The sequence below is a fragment of the Aythya marila genome (assembly GCF_965140915.1).
Source record: "Aythya marila genome assembly, chromosome: 16".
NCBI classification, from domain to species: Eukaryota; Metazoa; Chordata; class Aves; order Anseriformes; family Anatidae; genus Aythya; species Aythya marila.
In genome coordinates this window covers 10,176,654-10,194,095 of record NC_139057.1, presented here as the reverse complement: position 1 = coordinate 10,194,095, position 17,442 = coordinate 10,176,654, and the positions used below count along the sequence as shown (strand labels likewise).

At 55.5% G+C, this 17,442-nt stretch overlaps 1 protein-coding gene across 6 annotated transcripts in view; it reads left to right on the top strand.

The window, feature by feature from the left end:
- SRC (SRC proto-oncogene, non-receptor tyrosine kinase) overlaps positions 1 to 17,442 on the top strand; it is a 36,618-nt gene that overhangs the window by 3,168 nt on the left and 16,008 nt on the right. For 2 of the 6 annotated variants that reach the window (XM_082773319.1, XM_082773318.1), the window contains exon 1: positions 9,658 to 9,822. The exons of 2 other annotated variants lie outside the window; for them this stretch is intronic. The gene's annotated coding sequence lies outside the window, so the exon portion shown is untranslated. Of the gene's footprint in view, positions 1 to 9,657; positions 9,823 to 14,603; positions 14,624 to 17,442 lie in introns of those variants that run through there. 2 more of the 6 variants (XM_082773323.1, XM_082773322.1) reach the window with 2 other exon arrangements.

Below are 17,442 nucleotides of genomic sequence, written 5' to 3'. Positions count from 1 at the left end.
GCACGTTGGCATCTTCCTCCGGGAGGCTGCGTCGCGGGCCCGGTGCAGCGTTGAAGGCGCCGCTGCCTCGCGCTGCCTCCGAGCCACAGCCCAGCGCTGCCAGAGATGGAAACGCGATTGCAGGGCCGCGGGTGGAAAAGGGGCCGATTGCAAAAGAGGAAAACAAAATTCAAATATTTATAAGTCATAATTGCATCTTGGGCTCGGGTCTGGATCCGGCAGAGGCTGAGTCACCCCCAGCAGCTCCCCGGGGCTGGGGCTGAGCCGCCCGCGGGGCTGCTCCTGGGCTCCCCCAGGGGAGGCGGCGCTGGGCGGCTGGCGGGGGGCGCGCAGCCCTGTCCCCTTGGGGTAGGGGCAGCGGGGACACGGCCAGGATACGTCCCACTGGGAGACAGCACGGGGGGGGCCGTGGTATGATTTATGTCCTGACAAGTGGCACACGCAGTGCCCACATCAGGTGGAGGAATCCCTCCCTAACACCTCCCTGTGCCTGCCGGGCTGCACAGTGGCACCCCAAAAAGCCTCGGGGGAAACCCAGGCCACATTTCAGGATGGTCTCAAGGGCTGCTGCCCCAAAACCAGCTGGCATGGGGTGCGCTGGCCCTCGCCAGCTTTATCAGCGGCGGCTCCTCCCAGGTAGGGCCCCTCGGCGCTGCGCTGGCCGGCGGAGATGGATCAGTGCGTGCGTGACTCCTCACTCCTGGTGACTCATGGACTCGCTGGCCTTCGGCTGTGTCATAGGAAATATTTTTTTAATAACTCAAACGAACGAGGGGGGAGGATTGGAAACAGAAAGGAAAGCTCCGCCGCATGGTTCCCTGAACCTCCTTAACTTCCCAAATTGCTTCTGAAGTGCCAGGGCTCGCTCAGCCTGGGGGGGGCTTTCCAAAATCCCCGCTCCGGTGGCTGTGAGGGTCCCTGGGGTGGGCAGGGGTGGCGGGCGAGGTGTGGATGTGGAAATACGGCCCGCGGATTGCCACGGCCTCATAAAACAGGGCAACGGGTGCGCAGGGCTTAAGGAGCGGGCTGCTTCGCCCCGCTGGTTCGCGGAGCACCAGGTGACACCGTGGGTGGCTGATGGGGGCCGTGGGGGGTGATTAAGGAGGCATTGGGGAGGCATTGGGGAGGCAAGGACAATCCCCAGACATGGACTGTATATCTCGAAACAAGACACTGAAACTCATGATAAGGAAGCGGCAGACGGACAGAGAAACAAACGTAAGGACTATAAATCTCAAAACTGGACATTGGAATTCATTATAAAGATACAACAAACGGAAGAATTGGCAACAACCAGCTCTCGCAATTAAGAAACATGCCAATTCAGCAGATTCCTGACCAAAGGTGAAAAGTACACTGTGAGGAAGACTCGGGGTCTTCCTCCCAAAGACCCCTGCCCACGTCCCAAAGACCCCTGCCCACAATTCTTGGAAGGCTCTGCGCAGGCGCAAGGTGCCAAAAGACTAATTAGCATGAGAAGCGAGGGAAGGCGGGGATAGGTAATGCATATGTATAGGTGCTTGTAGAATATTGATAGATTGATTGTATAAATTCAAGACTGCTTTCTGCTTTGAGTATGCACGATAGGTGGAGAGATCCCCCGTGCATCCAGCGCTGCAATAAAGAATATACCACTTAAAGGAATTTCGGCTTCGATCTTTGAATCAATCTGGCACCCCAGATGGGACGACCTCTCTGCCGGACCGCAGGACCCGCTGGGGACAGGACTCCCTAGGGTACCCCCGGGATTTCCCGGAGGGACTCCTCGACTCACCGGATCACTGTGGAGGCAGACAAGGACCCCATCATTGTAAGTGAGTATATTCTTTATTCTGGTTTGGTTTTCTGGTAGACCGGTCATCTGGGACTGTCCAGTAAGTCGGAAGGTGACTTCTGCAGGACAGTATTTGGTATATACTTTGTGGTTAGTACCACAAGTATATCTGGGGACCTTGGGGTCCATCTGTATCTGGAACTGTCTGTAAGTCAGAAGGTGATCTTCTGCGAGGCAGTGTTTGGTATATACTTTGTGGTAAGCACCATAAGTATATTTGGGGACCTTAAGGAAAGAGCTCGCTTTAAGGTCCATCTGGAATTGTGTTGTCTATTTCGGTTTTCTGACTCATGGAGTATGGTATTTAACTTTGGTTATTGTTACTGTGATTTTGGCTATTTTTCTGGTGGTAATAGTAGGTTCGTGGCATTGTTATAAGAGAGATATCGTTACGGTGTTACACAGTTCGGTTTTCTGACTTATCGCATGTGGAATTTGACTCTGACTATTGTTATTATGATTTTAGCAATATTGCTGGTAATAAGTAGTTTTGTGACATTGCTACTGAAAGATAATGCGTGCCTGTATTTTGTGAGTGATACGTTTTGTGATATGCTTTTGCAAGTAACATGTGTATTCTGAAAGTGTAAACTGGAAAATGGGGGGGCAAACAAGCAGTGAAATTTTAAAGAAAAGTGTGTTAGGATGTGTTTTAAGTCACTGGAAGGATATTGGAGGATCTGCCGGTGGAAGTGTGAACAGGAAAACATTGATAAAATATCGTAATCAGTGGTGGCCGCTTTATAAGCTGGAATGTGGAGAAAAGTGGCCCCTAAATGGAACTTTAAACTATAATATTTTGTTACAGTTAATGTTGTTTTTTTTGAGAAGCAGAACAGGATGAAATGTTGTATACTGATGTTTCAGCATCTTGGTGGGAAAAGGTACAGAATTAAGTTGGCCCCTGACTGAGCCTTTGATGATGGCATTAGAGAAGTACAGGCTGGAGAAAGATAAAGGAAGTGTTAAAAGGGTTGTTGAAAGTGTTAAAGGTGTTTGAAGTTGAATGAGCAGGGAAAGAAGATGTAGGAATGATAATAGTTCTGCCTCTGCCCGAGGCAGAGATCTTAAAATCATGGGTGTTAGCCCTTTGGGGCAAAGGGACCATGATGGGTCCGAGAGAGTTGTCACAGAAACAGAAAACCAGTTAACTCTTAAAACAACCTGAGTTCATGTGCGAGCTCAGATTGCCGATGGGACCGCTCAGGGAACTGTGGACAATTGCATTCCCCTGACCGACCCCCACTAAGACCCGAATCATCCTGAAAATTATGAACGGTTAAGTAAATACTAAAACCTGGATGAATTGGGAATTGAGAATATGCTTCCAACAAGGTCTAAAAGAAACCCCTATGGAATTTTTGGACCAACTCTGAAATGTAATGAAAATAAATAAATAAATAAATAAATAAAACAAAACGGTTTGGACCTGGCTTCGGAGGACAAATTGACTAGCCTTTTCCTAGGGTAATCGACCCCTGATTTCAACAGGAATAATGGGGACTTGGTGAATCTACCCTAGCGGATCCTCCACTGGTTATAATGAAGCTAGGGGAGGAATGGAAGTGAAATTTCTTATTGATATGGGGCAACATATTCAGTTCTAAATCAAGCATTAATGCCTTCACAGAATTATTATGTTAGGGTAAAAGGCGTGTCGTGGTTTAACCCGGCCGGCAGCTAAACACCACACAGCCGTTCGCTCACCCTCCCCCCTCCCTCTCTGGGACGGGGGAGAGAAATGGAAAGTGAAGCCCGTGAGTTGAGATAAAGACAGTTTAATAAGACAGGAAAATAATAATAATAATAATAATAATACAATGATGATAATAGTACTACTACTAATAATGTGTACAAACAAGTGATGCACAATGCAATTGCTCACCACCGGCTGACCGATGCCCAGCCTAACCCTGAGCAGTCCGGCCCCCCCCCCCGGCTAGCCACCCCTATATATTGTTTAGCATGATGTCAGATGGTATGGAATACCCCTTTGGCTAGTTTGGGTCACCTGTCCTGGGTCTGTCCCCTCCCAGCTCTTACTGCACCCCCAGCCTGCCTGTTGGCAGGACAGAGCAAGAAGCTGAGATGTCCTTGGCTTGGTATAAGCACTGCTCTGCAACAATTAAAACATCAGGGTGTTATCAACACTCTTCTCATCCTAAGCCAAAACATAGCATTCTACCAGCTACTAGGAAGAAAATTAACTCTGTTCTAACTGAAACCAGGACAAGGTGTAACCGAAAAGGCTTATTTTTGTGATCCTTTGAAGTACAAGTTAGGGAAACAATGGGGCATACACAGATTTTTATATATGCCTAGCTCCTCATGGGCACTCTTAGGTAGAGATTTATTAGAGCAAGCAGGAGCAGAAATTGTCTTTGAAAAAGGGAAAATGGAATTAAGAATAGGAGAAAAACAACTAATAAATGTGTTAAGCTTGGCACTAATACAAACTGACCCTAAAAGTGAAATACCTTTAGAGATCACAGATCAAGTATGTCTAGGAGTTTGGGCTACCGAAGTCCCTGGAAGAGCTAAAAATGTGACCTTAATAATTATTAAATTAAAGCCAGGACAGAAACCCGTTAAGGTTAAGTAATATCCTTTGAGGATAGAAGATAGGAAAGGAATTAAAGAGATAATTAATACATTTTTACAGTACGGATTATTGATTGAATGCGAATCAGAATACAATACACCCATATTGCCAATTAAAAAGGCAGATGAAAAAGCTATAGGCTAGTTCAGGATTTGAGAGCCATAAATAAAATCACTGAGGATATACATCCAGTAGTGGCAAACCCTTATACTTTGCTGACTAAATTAAAGAATAGTCAAGTCTGGTTTACCGTACTGGATTTAAAAGATGCCTTCTTCTGCCTAGGCTTAGCCACAGAAAGCCAAAACCTATTCGCCTTTGAATGGGAAAATCCCGATTCAGGCAGAAAGACGCAGCTTACGTGGACATTACTACCTCAAGGATTCAAGAATAGCCCCACTATTTTTGGAAACCAATTAGCAAGGAAACTCGAAACATGGATGCCTCTGGACACTGAAGGTGCTTTGTTACAATATGTACATGATCTCTTAATAGCTACTGAGACTAAAGGGAGTTGTATTCAATGGACTATAAGTCGTCTTAATTTTCTGGGTTTAAATGGATATCAAGTCTCTTGACAGAAAGTCCAGCTGGCTCAACAAAGTGTGACCTATCTGGGATTTGAAATTTCGGAAGGACAACGAGAACTAGGAACTGAACATAAGGAAGTCATTTGCCAGACTCCAGAACCTCAAATGGTAAAGGAGCTACAAACCTTTTTAGGAATGACAGGTTGGTGTCGCCTTTGGATTTATAATTATGGACTATTGGTAAAGCCTCTATGTGAATTGATAAAGATTAACCAGTCAAAGTTAGTCTGGACTGGAGAAGCACAAAAAGTCTTTAAACAACTTAAACAAGAATTGATGATTTTGAAATATCAAGCAATATTGGTAGAACAGGACAACGTGGAAATTGTGATAACTAATATTGTGAATCTAGCCTCTTTTCTTAGTGATGCTCCAGCACAACCTGTGATTCACGATTGTTTAGAAACTATAGAGACTGTGTATTCCAGCCGACCAGACCTTAAGGAGGAGCCCATGGAAGATGCGGAAGAAACTTGGTTCACGGATGGGAGCAGTTTTGTTATGCAAAGACAACGTAAAGCTGGATATGCTATAACAACTACTCAGCAGGTAATCGAGTCTAAGCCTTTACCCCCTGGAACATCAGCTCAAAAGGCGGAGATAGTCGCACTCACGAGAGCATTGGAACTGGCAGCTGGAAAAAGGGTAAATATTTGGACAGATTCTAAATATGCATTCGGCGTGGTACATGCTCATGGAGCGATTTGGAAGGAACGTGGATTACTGACTGCTCAGGGAAAACAGATAAAACATGCTGAAGAAATTTTAAAATTGTTAGAGGCTGTAAAACAACCAGAAAAGGTAGCTATCATGCATTGTCAGGGACACCAAAAGGGGAACACCGATTTTGAAATTGGAAATCGATTGGCAGAGGCTAAGCAGGCAGCTGAAATAACTGAGGTGAAGGCATTGTCTTTGATACCAGACGGTAAAATCCAAACTATATCCAAATTATACAAAAGAAGACTTAAAATTAATTGAAGATTTGAAAGGTAAAATGAAACCAGATGGATGAGTATATTTAAAAGATAACCACATAGTAATACCCTCTAGTTTGACATGGCCCATAGTTCTTACAGAACACAATAAAACGTATTGGGGAGCTGGCACACTGCATAAGAGCCTGCGTCAGACATTAGTGGGATGATATGATAAAACAAGTAACTCAACAATGTAGCATTTGTTTATACAATAACCCCAATACCAAGAATAGAATAAAGTTTGGAATAATCGGTAAAGGAAATTATTCGGGGCAACAGTGGCAAATTGATTTTTCAGAACTCCCTAGAAAAGGGGGATATCATTATTACTGGTTCTGACTGACACGTTTTCAGGAAGGCTTGAAGCCTTTCCCTGTCGAACAAACAAAGCAAGAGAAGTGGTTAAAGTCTTGTTAAATGAAATAATACCATGCTTTGGGATTCTAGTAGCAATGTCTTCTGCTAGAGTTTCACATTTTTGTGCACAAGTGGTACAACAGATAAGTAAGATTCTAAAGATAGATTGGCAACTGCATACTCCTTATAGACCACAGGCAAGTGGACAGGTAGAAAAATGAACCATTTAATTAAACAATAAATAGCTAAAATTGGATAAGAAGCTAATTTGTCATGGCCTCAATCCCTCCCTTTAGCATTACTTGGAATTAGAGTTAAACCTAGAATAAAAGGGAATTTGAGTCCCTTCAAAATCTTATATGGAAGGCCATAGCAATTTCTATTTAGTGGAGAGGACCTAACGCAGTTAGGATCAGAATATTTATATGCTTATATAACTGAACTTCAGAAACAATTAAATAAAGTACATAAATTTGTTTTAGGGACCAGGGCTAGAGGGTTGGATCAACCAATCCACCCCTTTAAGCTCGGGAATTATATATATATAAGACTTTTTCAGGACAACCCCTACAGGAAAAATGGAAGGAAAGTGGATGGGACCATACCAAGTATTACTGACAACACACACCGCCATTAAGATTAAGAAGCAAGCAGCTTGGATCCACAATTCAAGGGTGAAGAAGGTCCCGGCGAGGATATAGACCACCACTCCAATTGGACCAACAAAATTACGGTTTTCCAGATCCTAATGATTGCAGGGGTGCGGTTCTCGGATTCGGGGTGGGCAACTTGGGATGAGAAATTACACCTGACCTTAATACAAACAATTTCTCAAGTAACTAATAAGACGAACTGTTGGGTATGCACCCATCTGCCACAGCATGGGAATAAGGGTGTATCGTTAATCGGGATTCCCTTGCCTGCAAACTTATCTTGGACTAATTTGTGGGAAAACACATCTTGGGGTCAAAAATATGAAGAAGTTTTGGAACTAGAAGTGAGTAGCTTTGTGCTGTTGGAATCTTACTATGTATGTGTACAAAGGTGTAACCCACCTAGGGGTATGGGGAAACAGGATTGTATAAATACGGATACTACTTATGTGGGAAATCAGACATCTTGTAATCGAACAATTGATATTAGTACGACTAGCGGCTGGGCAAATTCAACCAGCTGGACAGTTCCAGAAGGAAAAGGGTGGTATTGGCTATGCAACGATACAGCCCGTAAGGTCTTGCCTGAGAATTGGAAGGAAACTTGCACTCTTGGAGCGGTAGTCCCCAATATGACAGTACATGATGTAGTGCCTCGAGGTTACTTGAGAAATCATATCCGGAGAATCAGATGAAAAATTAACAATACAATGGTAGAGAGACACACCCCTTTTCATAGTTTTGTGTGATGGTTTATCACATGGTTAGGAGTGAGTGAATTGGAAAAGGCAATAGTTAATATTTCTGCAATTATAGAGAAGTTAGAAAACAAAACTCTGGATGCTGTAAAGGCTCAACAAGAAGAGATATCTAGTTTATCACAGGTAGTATTACAAAATTGGATGGCCCTAGACTTGTTACTGGCCGCTCAAGGGGGAGTCTGTACAGTAATAAACACAAGTTGTTGTATGTATGTAGATCAGAGTGGAAGGATCTCTACCGACCTGGAAGAAATATGGAAGCAGACAAGGATCCTACATGATATCAGTAAAGATGATCTTTCGTGGAGTTTTAGTGAAATATGGAATAAGTTAACCTCCTGGTTGCCCAATTTTCAATGGTTGAAACAAGTGTTCATTGCTCTAATCACATTAGTAGTATTAGGAATATTTGTGTGCATGTTGTTTAGATGCCTGCTTTGTTGTGTTACTGTAAATAATGAAAGTATCTGATGCAAAAGAATTTGCATGGGAAAAGAAAAGGGGGGATTGATTAAGGAGGCATTGGGGAGGCATTGGGGAGGCAAGGACAATCCCCAGACATGGACTGTATATCTCGAAACAAGACACTGAAACTCATGATAAGGAAGCGGCAGACGGACAGAGAAACAAACGTAAGGACTATAAATCTCAAAACTGGACATTGGAATTCATTATAAAGATACAACAAACGGAAGAATTGGCAACAACCAGCTCTCGCAATTAAGAAACATGCCAATTCAGCAGATTCCTGACCAAAGGTGAAAAGTACACTGTGAGGAAGACTCGGGGTCTTCCTCCCAAAGACCCCTGCCCACGTCCCAAAGACCCCTGCCCACAATTCTTGGAAGGCTCTGCGCAGGCGCAAGGTGCCAAAAGACTAATTAGCATGAGAAGCGAGGGAAGGCGGGGATAGGTAATGCATATGTATAGGTGCTTGTAGAATATTGATAGATTGATTGTATAAATTCAAGACTGCTTTCTGCTTTGAGTATGCACGATAGGTGGAGAGATCCCCCGTGCATCCAGCGCTGCAATAAAGAATATACCACTTAAAGGAATTTCGGCTTCGATCTTTGAATCAGGGGGCTGCCAGCTGCCCCGAGGGTCGGGCAGCATGGGGGCAGCCATGGGGGTGACACGGCCAGACCCCACTCGTGTTTGTTATGGTATGGGACACGGCACGGCCAGCACTGCGCCCACAGGGCCTCCGCGCTGAGGTTTTGCCTCCTCCTGGAGATCGGGGGGCCGGTGGATCGCAGCCCTCCGGGACAGCCCGGGGCTGGAGGTGCCCGGTCTCGGTTCCAAGCACAAAATCTGCGGCCAAACAGCCGTTTGCTCTGGGGCCGTACACCAAAACGCACAACGGCCTGGCTCTAACCTCCCCAAAAAATCACCACTCTCATCTGGTGCCACCTTCGGCTGCCAGGTCAGCACCAACACCAGCTCCGTGCTGCGCCCAGCCCGAGACCCCTCGGCCCCGGGCCCCAGGACCCCCTGACCCTGAACCCCCCTCAGCCCAGAGCCCCCCAGCTCCAGCCTCGCGGCTCCCACGGCCGGGGCGCGCCCCTAAAGCCGCAGGCGGGGGAGGCTCCGCACCCCGCTCCGCACCCCTCGGAGCCCGGCTGCCCGGAGCCTTCTCCCTTTAAAAAAAAAAAAAAAAAAAAAAAAAAAAAAATACAGGGGAGGGGCTGCATTTTTATTTTTTTCCGTATAGCCGCTTCCGGTTTGCTGCCATATTCCTATTTTATTTTTTATTTTTTTTTTCCTCCCTGTGGGTTGCCCCCCCCCAAACACACCCCGGAGAAGGTGGCGGGGGGGGGGGGGGGGGGAGAGGTTGGAAAGCGAAGCGGGGGCGGGAGCGAAGCGGCGGCGCTGCGCGATGCTGCCGGCGGCGCAGCCCTGAGCGCCCGGCCCGGCCCGGCTCGGCTCGGCTCGGGGCTGCGGGGGGGGCACCGGGGCTGCCACGGCTCGGGGGGGGGCGGCGGCCGCGCCCCCGGCACGGAGACAAAGCCGCGATCGAGCCCCGGAGGGCGCGCACGGGGGAGGTGAGCGGGGGGCGCACGGTTTTGGAGAGGGGGGGGGGGGTCCCCATGGAGGTATGGGGGGGTGCTCGTGGGGTACGGGGGGGGTTGGGGAGGAGCCCCCCCGAGCGGCTGGGGGTGTCCCCGCCGTGCGGTGGGGTCGGTCCGGGCGGCGGTGCCCGCGGGCGGGTTGTGGGGTCTGTGGGGTTTGTGGGGTCGGGGGGCGTCCAGCGGAGGATGCGCGGGGTTTTGGGGGTCGGGGTCTGCCGGGGGATGCCGAGGGTCGGGGTTTGGGGCGGTTCTGAGCCCGGCTGGGGGTGCCGAGGGTGCAGCGGGGTCCGGCGGGGCGGCACCGCCTGCCTGCGCTCCCCTTTGTTGTGCTCAGGGGCTGCGGGGGGACCCCCGGGAGCGCAGGGCGGGGAGAGCGGGGCCGAATGTAGGCCAGGACATGAAATATTCATCGCCCCCCCGCTCCTCGCTTTGATGTCTCCCGATCCCTTTCCCTCCTAGGCTTCGCTCGCCGCTGATTTTCGGGGGGCTCGCGTCCAGTGCCGGGGGGGGCCGCGTGGGGCCGGGGCGATGCTGCGGGGAGCAGCCCGGCGGGAGGCTGCGGTGCCCAGGGTGGCCCCACCGAGGGCTTTATCCACCCGCTGAGTTCCCCCATGGCCACCCAGGCGACACGGTCGCCACGCGTGGCTGGGAGCCATCGTGCTGGCGCGTCCCCACTGTCCCCACCGTCCCCGCCGCAGCAGCACGGGGTTCAGCAGAGCCAAAGTGGGGCCGGGCTGGGCTCCTCTGGCTGTATCGGGGTGCCGACCCGCTGTGGTGTGCCGTGTCACCCCAAAGAGCTGCGAAACCCACTGGGGGGTCCGCAGCATCCAACGTGTTTGGTCCCCATCTGGAGCCAGGCGGTGACCTCGGTCCCCTCCCCGCGCTGCCCTAGGGGCTCGGGGTGTTCCCATGGGGTGTTGGTACGTTGCTGTGGCCACCCCAGAGCATATAGGGCCACGGGGCTGTCGCGGCTTGTTCCGGACACGACGCGAGGGAAGGGGACGTGGTGGGGCTGCTCGGTGCAGGGGGGTCCCCGGGACAGGTCCCACCGCCCGGTGGCATTTGGGGCCGGGGTGCGGTGCTGGCATCGCGGGGACGGGACAGCGCGCCGCCAGCAGTGCCGCCCGCCAGCCGAGCCGCACGAGGGTGGCAACAAAAGGCTCGGTTTATTTATTTTTTTTCCCTCCTCCCAGGCTGGTGCTCCCCGCAGGAGGAGGTGTGCGGCAGGCAGGAAGCTGGAGGGTTTTGTCCCTCCTCTCCGACCTGCTGAGGCGCCCACCGCCAGCGGTGACTAGTGCGGGCGGGCGTGGGACCGAGCCACGGCCACCTCCCCCGAGGTCCGGCCTTTGGGGCTGGGGGCCGTTTGTCCCCGGGAACCCCATCAGCACCTCAACGCGTGCCTGGGCTCCCATGCGGCACCAAAATGTCACCGCCAGTCCCCGGGGAGGTGCGATGGGGACGCACGGGGGGACATCGCCAACGTTGCAGGGCAGCTCCCAGCGCTTCTGCCGATGGGGAGACCGATCCTGCGCTGCTCCCCGTGCTGCCAGCAGTTGTTCTGTGCCGCCCTGTGCCAGCTCAGGATCTGGCCCCTGGACAGACCTCGGCTATTTGGTGCCTCCGAGATGAGGCTGCTCGGCGGGGAGCCGTGTCTCTAATCATTAGCCAGTCGGTGCTGGCTTCTCACAGGAGGGCACCTCTGTTCCAGCTCATGGGCTGGCTCCCAGGGCCAGGCTTTGACCCCCGAGCAGTGGGGCAGGGGCTTGTCCAGGGAGCTTCACCAAGCCCCAGCCCTAGGATTTTGGGGACGGGGTTATTTACGGGATGGGGTTGTCCTTGGGCTGACAAGGCGGTGAAGGGAAGTCCGCTGTTCCCTGTCTGGGTCTTCAGCGGCCTCACAGAGCGCTGGAGATGCCCTAACGATATCTCTGCCCTTTAATGACTTTGTCCCACGTGAAGGCAGATCACCTCGGTGCTGTGGGGAGGCAGCGAGGGCTGGGAAGGGGAAGGAGCTGTGTGTGGCTCACGGTGGCCGAGAGCTGCAGAGGCTCCACTCATGGGCAGGAAGCTCTGTGGTGACACGGAGGGGACATTGGTGCTCCCCAGGGCAGGCTGGCCCGGGGCAAGCAGCAGCGTTTCACCAGGCTCATGGAGGCGAGGAGGGAGCAGAGGGGATGGAGCTGGGGGCTCCTGTGCCCCCCCGAGACCCCTGCCCCTCCTGCACGCCCCAAGCCGGGGCTGTGCCTGGCTCGTGAAGCCGCTCACACATGAAATTGGTATTTGGTAGGGGCAGGGAGGATTTGGCCACTCCTTATAGCGACCAGCGAGTGCGTGTAACGCCTCGACAGGGGAACAGCTGGAGCGAGCCCAGCTGAAGCAACAGCCCCCGCTTCCTCCCAGGGTGTTCAGGGGGGAAGAGCACGAGAGCATCGCTTCCACAAAGCGCTGCCCGCTCGGCCTCGCGGGGGGAAGCGCGCGGGGCTATCTGAGGCACTATTGTTTCCTGCGCTGCCTATTCTGCTGCTCGGCTTCTGACTCGTTCCTTTATCTCCTGGAACAATTTCCCGTCTGACCTCACTTCCTCAGCACTTTGCCTCTCAGCCCCGAGCCCTCGAAGCCCCGCCGGAGCAGCGCGTGTGCGCCCGGCACGGGCAGGCTCCCCGCGGCGCGGTGCTCGCCAGCCAGCTCCAACCTCTTGGCGTGGAAATTGCCCCCCTGGCCGTGCCGTCCGTGTGACTGCAGCGCGGGGTTGTCACCCTTTCCATTCTGCCATCCTTCTGTTTTCCACCTCCTCTGACTTGGGGGCACTCGGAGCTGTTCCCCCGGGGCTCGCGTTGTGCCGGAGCCTCCGTCCAGGAGCAGAAACGTGCGTGCCTCGGAGGGGGGGAGGAAAAAGTGATGATTCTGGTCCTTGATGTTTTAAACTGACAGTGAGCCATGAGATAGTCCACCCTGAGGTCCAGTCGGGAGGGCTGGAAAAAGGGGGGGGATGTTTTTTTGTTTGGCTGAGCACAGCTGGACCCGCGTGGGCTGCGTCGCAGCTCAGGTGCGCCCGGGTCCTGTTGTGGCACGGACGGCCTCGCTGCGAGGCCCTCGGCGGCGCTTTGCACATGCCTCTGCCGTGCACGGCTCGGAAAAGAAAGCGCCGAAACAGATTTCGGGAACGAATGTGGTTTGAACCTGGGCCAGGAACCAGGACCTGTAAATCTGCGTCTCGCGCTGACTTCCCTCGAGGCTACGGATCTCCTCGCTGCCCTCTGCCTCCCCGGGAGCCGAGCTGGGGAGCGCTTGGGACGCGCTGGGGGCTGCTGGGGCTGCTGCAGGGCACGGGGGGCACCTGTGGAGGCAGCGCCCGAAAACCAGCAAAGGGACCCTTGGGTCACAGGGAGGATGAGAGCGGTGCACGGAGCGAGGAGGAGAAACCCTGGGGAAGGGGGATCCAGGGGGAGGTTTTGCCTCAGACCCTACAGAAGCCTGCCCCAGCCCCACAGCTCCAGGCTGCCTTGGTGTTGCGTGGAGATGTTGTGGAGTAGCCGAAATATCTGTGGCGTAACCCGAGGGTCAGCAGGGCTCGTCTCGGTGCCTGGCTGCGTGGGAGAGGGCTTCGGGGAGGGAAATGAGGAAGTGCAGCTCTCAGCAGCAGGGCGGTCTCGTGAGCCTGTGCTCTGCGCCCATCCCTGGCCTCTCCCCGTCACCAAACCCCTGCTGTCACCCTGGTGCCATCTCCGGCTCGGTGACAGCCGTCCTGCCGTGCCTGTCCCCGGGCTGGGGCACAGCAGGGCTGCCCTGTGTGACTCGGGGACACTTGTGTCACTTGCCCCCGGTGCTGCCACAAGGCACCGAAACGCCCCTGTGAAGCCGCCACGGGGCAGCCGGGCTCAGCTCAGCCTCGCGCCCTCCTCCCCAGTGGGGTCCCCATGGGTGCCCCGGCTCGGGGGCAGGGAGCTGTTGGGAAGGGCAGGGTTTGGGGTGCTGAGGTGGGCGAGGACGGCTCGGGGCAGCCTCAGGTGGGGTGGGCTGAGCTGGTTGGTGTCTGCTCAGCCGGGGCTAAGCCGTGCGGGGGGATGGCAGCAGGGTTGGTGCCGCGTAGCCCCCGGCACAGCGACGCTGCCCGGCCCCAGCAGCTCCCCGTGCCTGCGGGCTGCCGTGTGTCTGAGCAGCCACATCCTAAAAGTTTCCCCCTCGCAGCCTGCTCAGCAGAAGCTGGGGGCTGCAGGGCTGCCCGAGCTTCGCTGCTCTGCCTCGCTTCCCCAGCCGCCTGCCTCAGTTTCCCCATCCAGACCCACTGCAGCTGGGCAAATGCGACCTTACGCACGTGGCGTGCCGCTGCTTCCCCGCCAGCAGCCCCCCGGGTGGGACTTTTAAGGGTTTCCCTCCCCAGCTCAGCCGGTTTTGTGCTCCCCAGCTCTGTCCCCGCGGCCGCAGGCTCAGGCTGTGCCTTCTGGGGTCTGGATGCTCCTGGGGTGGAGCTGTGCGGTGGGGAACTTCCCCAAAATGAAACAAAACAGGGGAAAAAAAAAAGCAAACGTAACAGCTTTCGGAGTCACTCCCTGCTCTGCCGTGCCCTTTCCTTTCCCCGGCTGCCTCCAGCATGAGATAAGGGGAGCCCCAGTGGCCCGGGGGGGCTCGGGAAGCTCTGCGTGGGGCTGGGCCCTGCCACCACGGTGGGACGAGAGCACAAGGGGCGAGAGGCCAGGGGGTGAGAGGCCAGAGGACGAGAGGCCACGTCCTCATGAGTTGGGGACACTGAGTGGTGGCCGGGCTGCTGCCTGGGGTGAGTGCGGTGCCAAGGGGGGGGCGCAGATCGGACGGGAAAGCCCAAATCCCACCAGATCGGGTGGGGAGGACACGCGTGTGACCCCAAAGACCCTGCGGTGAGGATCGGTGTGGTGCTCCCAGCTCACTGCTGGGTCTGAAAGCCTGCGGGGAGGACGGGCTCAGGGTGCTGGGAGCGTGTGCGCACACGTCCGTGCGTGCTGCAGCTCCTGGGAGCCCTTCTCGCCCTGCCGGGGGTGCTGACGGCCGCAGGGCTCAGGGGGTTCTGGTGCTGTGCTCTGACCGTGCTGTGTCCAAGCTGCCGGGGACGGGAGGCGATGGAAAGCAGGAGGTGCCACTCGGCCCTGCCCCGCAGGTGCTGTCCCCGGGAGGAGAAGGGCGCTCGGCAACCCTGGGTGGGACGAGAGACACGAGCACGGGTGGGAGAGGTGCCCAGGGAGGGCTCAAGGTGCCCGTGTGCCCGCAGCTCGTCCCGTGCCAGCAGCCCCGGGCTGGTCCCTGCCACTCGCCCAGCACCCAGCCGGGCTCTGGGCACCCAAGTGAGCGGTGCGGGGCCGGGACGTGCACGGGGCCTGGCTCTCCCCTCCCGGAGCGGCAGGATGAAAGACACCAGCTCAGCGTTTTCCTTTGTTTTGCATCTGCTGGGGCTGTTTGCGGCGAGCACCGGCTGGGCTGCACCTCGCGGCTGGCTCCGAGCATCCCGCTCACCCCGGGAGCAGCTGGGGCACACCTGGGGAGCCCAGCACGGGGTTTTTTTAGGCACGGAAACGCCGTGTGGGTCCGGCTGATCTCAGCTCACCCCGAAACCCTTCCAGTAGCTGTGCCGAGCTTCCTCTGGTGCCCACAAAGGTGGTCACCTCGTCCTGGTGACAAATGGTGCTGGAGATCGGAGTGGCCGTGGGGGCTGCTGTCCCCACCGGAGAGGTCCATGCTTCCAGGGCACGTCTCGGGGCAGAGCGTGGTGGTGCTGAGAGCAGCGCTGTGCTCCCAGGCTGTGCCCGCCGCCCTGGCAGCTGCTCCCAGCCCCATCCACACACGCTGAGGCGAAGGCAGGGGTAACGTGAGCATCCCTGGGGACCCTGCCTTGGCGGCTGCATCGCCCAGCCCTGACCCTCAGCCCCCCACAGCCCCCTCCGCCTGCCTGGTGGCCCCAAGGTTCCCTGGAGCACGCCCCATGGGACCGCTGGGGACCCTGCGGACACCTCCCAGCCCTTCTCCTGTGCTGGCAGCCACCGTTTCGCTTCTTGTTCCACCTCGGAGCCTTTTGTGCCGTCAGGGTCCCGCGGGGGCTGCGCGGGGCAGGGGCCATGCACCCCGAGCTGCGGCCCCCAGGGGTTTGGGGGGGCCCCGGGAGCTCGGCTGCCGGCCGGACTGGCCAGGCTGGTTCTGCTCAGCGGGGAAATGTTTCGGCGGTGACGCCAGCGTGGCCGGGGTGGTTGCAGCTTGCTCGGATCTGGAGCTTTTCAGCCTGAAAAAGCGTCCTCAGCCTGGGGCGCCGGCCACGCAATGGGGACGCCCGTGCGGCACCCCCTGAGCCACGGCACCCGCAGGCAGCGCCGTCTGGGGCCGATCCGTGCCGTTTGCTGCCTGCCTGCCCCTTCCCTTCCCCAGGAGCCGGGCTGGGCGCTGGGTGTCCCACAGGGAGCCCCGGGCTCTCTCCTTGCAGAAAGCAGAAGCGAGCTCCGTTTTCTGCAGCTGTCCTGGAGCCGGCAGCAGGGAGGCAGGAATGGGGAACTGAGCTCCCCGGCCCCGTGCTCCTCCTCCAGAGGCCAGCCCGGGTCACCCCGCTGCCGCCCGGCCTCTTTTCCCCCGGAAGGCTCGGGGGGAGGATGGGAACGCCGTGCATTTGGGGGGGCTGCGGGAAACAGGAGCTGGGGGGGAGCCCCGGGCTGGGGGCATGCCCTGGGGCTGGCACTGACAAGGAGCGTTCTGGGGGTCTCTTTGGAGGGCGGTTTTGGGAAGATTTGCCCCATGGCTCCGTCAGTTCTGGTGCTGGTCCCGGCTCCCCGTCAGTGCTGCCCGGCCCCGCAGGCGTTTGGTGCACTTGGGAGCATTCCCTCTGCTCCTCCTGGCCTTGGCAGGAGGAGAAGGGTGCCCTCAGCACCTGTCTGGGAGAAGCACGCTTCAGGTGAACGCACGCCAAGGGCTTTGGAAAGCATTTCTTGGAGCTGGTTTGGCAATCGCTGCTTCTGGCTCGTGCCCTGACGGGGATCCTGGAAGCACGGGGTGAGCTGGGCTGGGAGGCACCGGGAGGCGATGCGGGGCCATGCGCAGCTTGGGGCATCTCCCCAGGGACATCCCACTGCCTCACCGGGACCCGTCCCTGTGCCGGACTGGCCTTGGGGTAAAAAATTTCTTCTCTTTGATTACTGGGGTGCCCTTGCACAGCAGAGCGGGTGGAGGACACCTCTGTTGGCTGGGGGCGAGGTGCTCCTGTCCAGGTGTCCAAATGCTCTCCAGAAGCACTCACGGAGGGGCTCCAGGAGCCTCCGGCCCACTTTTGCTTCTTCCCTGACCCCAAACACTTCCTAACAGTGCCCTGAACCCTGGGACCTCCTCTGGGACCCGGGCACGGGGCTGGTGGAGCCCTGGAACCTGGGCTGGCACCTTCCTGGCTCCAGGTGAGTGGTGGCCTCAGCTCTTAGCCCCGGGGCTGGACTTGTTGCCCGGTTTGAAGCTTTGGAGACGTGGCTCTGTCGTGCCCGGGTCTGCTGCAGGTGGTGTCCGTCCCTCTCCCAGCACAGAAATCCCCTGCGTGCCTCGTAACCGCGCCCGAGGTGCTGGGATTACGCCCAGATCCCGCTGTTCTTTAAGGAA